The 5,806-nt window shown below is 45.8% G+C and overlaps 1 non-coding gene across 1 annotated transcript; it reads right to left on the reverse strand.

Moving 5' to 3' along the window:
* Positions 1-343: 343 nt before the first annotated feature.
* Positions 344-2,277, reverse strand: LOC143351288 (small subunit ribosomal RNA). Its single transcript, XR_013081645.1, has one exon. It is a non-coding gene; the product is annotated as a small subunit ribosomal RNA (ribosomal RNA).
* Between the last annotated feature and the right edge of the window lie 3,529 nt (positions 2,278-5,806).

A 5,806-nucleotide genomic window follows, 5' to 3' on the forward strand; every position in this document is an offset into this window, starting at 1 on the left:
AGTAATGGACGTTTTTGTGTTATGTTCTTTCGTTTCTTTGTTCGTTTCGACCCAATCGTGTAAACGACGACGCGCGTCACCTCACGCCAGCATCGATCTACCATTAATACGGCGATTCTCGTTCGTCGAGAGAACCTATGGTCTGCACGGGCTCTCCAACGCTTGTGCTTTTAGCTTTGCAATGGCGACGGACGGGAGAGACGCGAGCGGGAACAAACAACGTGTTGTTTGTTCTCTCGTACAGCGTCCTCCGCGCGTAAGCCGTCCCATTGATATGATCTTTCCCATTCATAGTTTTTGTTTGTTTGATCTTTCTTTCCAGTTTAATTGTGTTACTTTTCGTTAATGATCCTTCCGCAGGTTCACCTACGGAAACCTTGTTACGACTTTTACTTCCTCTAAATGATCAAGTTTGGTCATCTTCCCGGTAACATCGGTAATGCCGAGAACATTGCCGCGCCCCAGTTCGAAGACCTCACTAAATCATTCAATCGGTAGTAGCGACGGGCGGTGTGTACAAAGGGCAGGGACGTAATCAACGCGAGCTTATGACTCGCGCTTACTGGGAATTCCTCGTTCATGGGGAATAATTGCAAGCCCCAATCCCTAGCACGAAGGAGGTTCAGCGGGTTACCCGGACCTTTCGGCCAGGGAAAACACGCTGATTCCTTCAGTGTAGCGCGCGTGCGGCCCAGAACATCTAAGGGGCATCACAGACCTGTTATTGCTCAATCTCGTGCGGCTAGAAGCCGCCTGTCCCTCTAAGAAGATTTGTTTGTACGTTGGTAGTAAAAAACCCAACGGCCGAAGCCGAGGGACTTCGAGATACCATAATTTACGTCTATTTAGCAGGCTAGAGTCTCGTTCGTTATCGGAATTAACCAGACAAATCGCTCCACCAACTAAGAACGGCCATGCACCACCACCCACCGAATCAAGAAAGAGCTATCAATCTGTCAATCCTTCCGGTGTCCGGGCCTGGTGAGGTTTCCCGTGTTGAGTCAAATTAAGCCGCAGGCTCCACTCCTGGTGGTGCCCTTCCGTCAATTCCTTTAAGTTTCAGCTTTGCAACCATACTTCCCCCGGAACCCAAAAGCTTTGGTTTCCCGGAAGCTGCCCGCCGAGTCATCGGAGGAACTTCGGCGGATCGCTAGCTGGCATCGTTTATGGTTAGAACTAGGGCGGTATCTGATCGCCTTCGAACCTCTAACTTTCGTTCTTGATTAATGAAAACATTTTTGGCAAATGCTTTCGCTTCTGTCCGTCTTGCGACGATCCAAGAATTTCACCTCTAACGTCGCAATACGAATGCCCCCATCTGTCCCTATTAATCATTACCTCGGGGTTCCGAAAACCAACAAAATAGAACCGAGGTCCTATTCCATTATTCCATGCACACAGTATTCAGGCGAAGGTAGCCTGCTTTAAGCACTCTAATTTGTTCAAAGTAAACGTACCGGCCCACCTCGACACTCAGTGAAGAGCACCGCGATGGGATATTGGTTGGACCGCCCCATGAAGAGCTAAGCCCACCGGTAGGACGTACCACATAATGCCAGTTAAACACCGCGAGCGGTGAACCGACACTGTGACACACAGATTCAACTACGAGCTTTTTAACCGCAACAACTTTAATATACGCTATTGGAGCTGGAATTACCGCGGCTGCTGGCACCAGACTTGCCCTCCAATGGATCCTCGTTAAAGGATTTAAAGTGTACTCATTCCGATTACGGGGCCTCGGATGAGTCCCGTATCGTTATTTTTCGTCACTACCTCCCCGTGCCGGGAGTGGGTAATTTGCGCGCCTGCTGCCTTCCTTGGATGTGGTAGCCGTTTCTCAGGCTCCCTCTCCGGAATCGAACCCTGATTCCCCGTTACCCGTTACAACCATGGTAGGCGCAGAACCTACCATCGACAGTTGATAAGGCAGACATTTGAAAGATGCGTCGCCGGTACTGGAAGACCGTGCGATCAGCACAAAGTTATTCAGAGTCACCAAAGCAAACGATGAACGAACGGACAATAATGCCCGTCCAGACCACCGATTGGTTTTGATCTAATAAAAGCGTTCCTCCCATCACTGGGACGAACTCTGTTTTGCATGTATTAGCTCTAGAATTACCACAGTTATCCAAGTAAATGTGGGTACGATCAAAGGAACCATAACTGATTTAATGAGCCATTCGCGGTTTCACCTTAATACGGCGTGTACTGAGACATGCATGGCTTAATCTTTGAGACAAGCATATGACTACTGGCAGGATCAACCAGGGAACTTGAGTAAAGTTCTTTTGTAATATTCTCTCAATTTTATTCTTCGTCGCCGACTCTGAAGGAGAACGGACGACGACACATAAAAAACTCCTTCTTTCAACATCAAATTTTAGTCTTTCGTTCGAAAGACTTGAGAGCCACCTCTTCCTCTCTTGTGTTATAATATTATATATGTATAGAGAGGGTACCACCAAAAACCCTCTCCTTCGTTTAGTTTCTTTCACTTTTCCGAGAGCTCCCCAAACTCTCGTTTATTTAATTTAATTTCATTTTTCGAGAGAGCGACCACCAACTAACTCTCTTATATTTGCTTTTTCTCGACAGAGCCACCACCAACTAACTCTCTTATATTTGCTTTTTCTCGACAGAGTCACCACCAACTCTCTCTCGTTTATATTTGCTTTTTCTCGACAGAGAAACCACCAACTCTCTCGTTTATATTTGCTTTTTCTCGACAGAGTCACCACCAAACTCTCTCGTTTCGTATTTTTACTTCACAACAGAACATTATTGTATAATGGTATCCCACAACGACAAAGTACGTAGAGCTGCGCTCATGCTGAACATCTCGGGCACTTATTCACGCTGGGCATCGATCGTGGAAGCACGTATTGCCAGGCCCGAAGACTAAGCATTCATGCTGGACAAAAACGAGAAAGCGCGTATGTGCTGGTCGAGAAAGCACGTATTCGGCGCCGTACTGTTATGTCGAGGTCAGACACCTGTATTTCATTCTTTGCTCACTTTCCAGAGTACGAACCGTAGTTCCATACAATTTTTGCCTTTTAAGCTACGCTCCGTAGAGTGTAGTGCCAGTTTATGGTTTTCACAAAATTTTCAATCGCTCGGACTGAAGAGTTGATGCTCGGATAGTACGAGTATACATATTTTAAACGTATACAAGTCACCAACGTCACTCGAGACGCTTATACCACTTCAAGAGCCATTCGGTCAAAGACACCGACTCGTGGCAATGCAGTGTGGAGAAAGTCTGGAACGAGCACGATACAGAACAGTCAGGATGAAATCCCGAGGAGCGACGACTGCTTCTCAACCGAGGTCGAAGAATAGCCGTACGCTCGACGCTGCCCCGACCGACTCGACCGGACCGTCGCTTCTCTTATAGGTACCGAGGCGCCCGCCGGAACGCCGGCGACGCACGGGCTTACGCACGGCCGCTTATGGGGGGAACCGCGCGACCCAACCGCCCGCCCGAACGGCCTGTTATAACTTAGAGCGAAAACCAACACCTGTAATTTCCTTAATAATTGAGCTAGGGCAAAAAAAAAAAACGCTATCTTGTAGGAAAAAAGCAGGGGAACACGATGCCGTCGTTAAAAATATAGATTGCCGTGCTCGTTTTCGAGAAAAAAATGAAAAAATGGTCAAAATCGTCGCAGAACAAAAACTCGACACGCTATCTTGTAGGCAAAAATTAGACGAATTCAAAACCGTAGTTAAAAATATCGGTCGTCGCGCTAGTTTTCGAGAAAAAAACAAAAACGTTCAAAAAATTCGAGATAAAAAAAAAAAAACCAGCCTACCAGATAGAAAAAATTACACTGAACAAATATCATATAGGTCAAAATATGTGTTAGCGTACTAGTTTTCGAGATATAGACGAAAAACCGTCGCCGCCGATCGGTACGTCGGTCGATGCGAAAGCACCGCGCGACCGAGCGCCCGCCTAAAAGACCAGTTCGAACATACCGAAAAATCAAGAAACCGTAACTTCCTTAATAATTGAGCTAGGACAAAAAATCGACACGCTATCTTGCAGGAAAAAATCCGGGGAACACGATGGCGTCGTCAAAAGTGCAGGTCGTCGAGCTCGTTTTCGAGAAAAAAAAAAAAAATTCTCAAAATTCGACAAAAAAATAAAACGATCAGTGGACCGTGTAGAGAATATAAAACTGCATAAGAATCGTATAGACGAAAATTGGCGTTCACGTGCTCGTTTTTGTGGAAAAAAATTAAAAAAGCTCTCAAACTTCGAGATAAAAAAAAAAAAAAACCATCTACCAGGTAGCCAACGGTAAACGGTACAAGTATCGTACGGGCGAAAATGAGCGTTACCGTGCTCGTTTTCGAGTTATTGACGAAAAACAGCCTGGAGCGATCGCTCCGGCGGTCGACGCGCGAAAGTTTCTAAGTCCGCTCTGCTCCGAAACACCGCTCCGGCGTCAAAAATCGTCGTAGGACAAAAAATAGACACGCTATCTTGCAGGAAAAAATCCGGGGAACACGATGGCGTCGTCAAAAGTGCAGGTCGTCGAGCTAGTTTCGAGAAAAAAAAAAAAAAATTCTCAAAACTCGACAAAAAAATAAAACGATCAGTGGACCGTGTAGAGAATCTAAAACTGCATAAGAATCGGTTAGACCAAAATTGGCGTTCACGTGCTCGTTTTTGAGAAAAAAGTTAAAAAAGCTCTCAAAATTCGAGATAAAAAAAAAACAAACCATCTGCCAGGTAGCCAACGGTAAACGGTACAAGTATCGTACGGGCGAAAACGAGCGTTACCGTGCTCGTTTTCGAGTTATTGACGAAAAACAGCCTGGAGCGATCGGTCCGGCGGTCGACGCGCGAAAGTTTCTAAGTCCGCTCTGCTCCGAATCATCGCTCCGGCGTCAAAAATCGTCGTAGGACAAAAAATCGCCACCCTATCTTGCAGGAAAAAATCCGGGGAACACGATGGCGTCGTCAAAAGTGCAGGTCGTCGAGCTCGTTTTCGAAAAAAAAAAAAAAAATTCTCAAAATTCGACAAAAAAATAAAACGAACAGTGGACCGTGTAGAGAATATAAAACTGCATAAGAATCGTATAGACGAAAATTGGCGTTCACGTGCTCGTTTTTGTGGAAAAAATTAAAAAAGCTCTCAAACTTCGAGATAAAAAAAAAAAGAACCATCTACCAGGTAGCCAACGGTAAACGGTACAAGTATCGTACGGGCGAAAATGAGCGTTACCGTGCTCGTTTTCGAGTTATTGACGAAAAACAGCCTGGAGCGATCGCTCCGGCGGTCGACGCGCTAAAGTTTCTAAGTCCGCTCTGCTCCGAACCACCGCTCCGGCGTCAAAAATCGTCGTAGGACAAAAAATAGACACGCTATCTTGCAGGAAAAAATCCGGGGAACACGATGGCGTCGTCAAAAGTGCAGGTCGTCGAGCTCGTTTTCGAGAAAAAAAAAAAAAAATTCTCAAAATTCGACAAAAAAATAAAACGATCAGTGGACCGTGTAGACAATATAAAACTGCATAAGAATCGTATAGACGAAAATTGGCGTTCACGTGCTCGTTTTTGTGGAAAAAATTAAAAAAGCTCTCAAACTTCGAGATAAAAAAAAAAAAAACCGTCTACCAGGTAGCCAACGGTAAACGGTACAAGTATCGTACGGGCGAAAATGAGCGTTACCGTGCTCGTTTTCGAGTTATTGACGAAAAACAGCCTGGAGCGATCGCTCCGGCGGTCGACGCGCGAAAGTTTCTAAGTCCGCTCTGCTCCGAAACACCGCTCCGGCGTCAAAAATCG

The sequence above is a fragment of the Colletes latitarsis genome, unplaced genomic scaffold, assembly GCF_051014445.1.
Source record: "Colletes latitarsis isolate SP2378_abdomen unplaced genomic scaffold, iyColLati1 scaffold0117, whole genome shotgun sequence".
In the NCBI taxonomy this organism is placed as follows: domain Eukaryota; kingdom Metazoa; phylum Arthropoda; class Insecta; order Hymenoptera; family Colletidae; genus Colletes; species Colletes latitarsis.